We start from the raw sequence: 2,500 nt of genomic DNA on the forward strand, positions 1-2,500 counted from the left end.
ATAGATAAACATATCTCATACGTCTTGCATCTTTCTACTACTAACTATACTGGCCTTTTCTTTTCCGTTAAAAATTAAGCAGTACTATACAAATTGCGCCATGGAAATAATATCGTTTTTTTTTTTAACTGATATTTTCTTTGCTTAGACTCCACACAAATCGATGTATTTACAGCCATCTTTGCATTGTAGGTAAAGTGGGCTGTCAAAAACCTGTTTTTGGCCTTGACCTAATTGTGAAGAACAGGCTGAACGCCTGTTTTTAGATAATTCAACGCTCGTTGATAAGCTTCGAATTCGTTGTACTTCAGACCTACTTCAGTTTTGTGCAGGAATGCCTTCGTTAGTTCGTCGTGCGAGCAGAATGTATTTCCACGGTATTAGTTAAGTAATTTGGTATAATTTATTCGTTTAGTTTCAGCTATACCAGTATTTTCGTTTCGTTTACAACCCAAATTTCTTCACCCCGAGCAGTTTTATTCTGTACGCATTTCAGAGCAGCCCAGCTTTATACAATTTTGTGTAAATCGTTTGCAGTCCTTTGTCTCGCTACCAACTGAAGGCCGTTAACAGTTCGAAATAAAGCCCGTTCGAGGTTTTAGTAATTATAAACACGCTGGTGGGTTTGCTACCCTTAGCCAACTTGGCTGTATCGAAAAGTGGGACTTGGGGACGTGGGGACTAGGGAACGTGACTACGCAATTTTACCATTTGTTCAACTTTTCATCGTATTTCACAAAATCCTCGTCTTTTGATCGTAGCTGCGTTGTACTCCGGTTTTATTTTTCTCGTTTGTACGATGCGAAACAAAGGTATAGTAAATATATATAGTATAGTTTATTACTCGTCTTCGTAAAAAGGTGACTTTCATTAATTATACTAATATCAAATTACACAGTGGAGTAACTTAGGTAGAACGTAAGGGCAACATTTTTTGCATTGAGTCCTTATTTATTTGACATAGGCAACATGAACGAAACTTTGGTATGACCATTTCTCAGATCATTTTACAATTCCCCAAGTATATTGAGTATATACTTCGATTTTCTGCATCCTAACCTTCTCATTTTTAATTACGCATTTCACTCGTAATTGTCTATGTCACGTGACATTTCTTGACTAATGACGTCATAGCGCTGGTTTTTGACATTGAGGAACGTTTACCCCAAAGCATTCCGACAACTTTTTGCTTTAAACTACTTAAAACAACCATTAACGTATAATTATACCTATTAATGTGGCATCGTTCATTTCCATTATGACTACTATGGACACTTGGTATGTAACTTGACCTGTTTTTTCTTTTAATTTTAATTTACCGTTTCCCATTAGATGGGGATATGATTAAAAGGCAGAATGATAAAGCCTCGATAGGAGTACTAGAGCAAGGAACAAAACACATTTATATAAGATGACTTTCCATCCTTGTTTCCGATAAAATACTTAAATTGTTTTTAATAACAATATCAGTATATCTACCCCAAAACATGAAGTTTTCAGCATGGCAAAATGGTCATCTATACATTACATTCATAAGAAAAGACTTGCCTGTATTGCATACCAGGCTTTTCATAACTAAGCTCCTAATGACATCAACAATTTATTTACAAAGCACGAAGCGTCATACAATTTAAGAGATAATTTAAGATTGGAACTTGTGTTTTCTAAGTCCAAAGCCTTACATTATTCTTTCACTCATCGTGCTAGCATTGTTTGGAACTGTTTACCTAGCCAGTTAATTTGAGTTAAAGTCCAAGCCCAGCTACTCCTCTTTCAAGGCTAGCATTAAGAAATCCTCTAAACGCATTGACAAAATTACTTTCGGCACGAACTCGCTTGCAACTACCGTAATAATATCATTGATGAATTTATGTATTATTGATATCTAGTTTATTACTATTTACTTTGATTAGTCATCCTTTATCTTTTAATGCATTGTCTAAGTTATCTTAATTGTAATTAATATATCTATTTTTCATCTTACGCTTATCTATTTAGTTATGTATTATTTGTTTTATAATTATTTACCGGGGGACAGATTTTTAGATGTTAATTCACTTAATGTAAAGTAGATAGCAGGTCCACATCAGCATTAGCTGGCATTTATTCAACCTGATTTATCAAATAAAGGATGTATGTATGTATGTATGTATGTATGTCGCCGTCAAAAAATCACGTGGTACATTTCAGATGAAAGAGCGAGTAGAAAGCTCAGCATGCAGATTTTAAGTTAACGTCAATTGGATAAATACTTCCTCGTAAAACAAAAATATGCCAATTTATGAGCTTAGTCAAGCCTTAACACACTGAAGTCAAGAGTTACTTAGCTTCTGGTCCTGTGATGACGAAACATTTTGAATATTTTAACGGTAACAACCCGAATTTTTGATCGAAGGTAACAAATTGAACAAGCGCCAGGAAAGATGCACTCACAATGCCGCCAACAACGACATTGGAACGGAATTCAAACATCAATTACAGAGAAGAAGTCATAAGACTC

General features: G+C 34.9%; 1 protein-coding gene across 1 annotated transcript in view; it reads right to left on the reverse strand.

The window, feature by feature from the left end:
- LOC138004314 (uncharacterized) overlaps nt 1–2,500 on the reverse strand; it is a 38,737-nt gene that overhangs the window by 3,513 nt on the left and 32,724 nt on the right. The window lies entirely within an intron of this gene.

This window comes from Montipora foliosa, chromosome 5 (genome assembly GCF_036669935.1).
Source record: "Montipora foliosa isolate CH-2021 chromosome 5, ASM3666993v2, whole genome shotgun sequence".
Lineage (NCBI taxonomy): Eukaryota > Metazoa > Cnidaria > Anthozoa > Scleractinia > Acroporidae > Montipora > Montipora foliosa.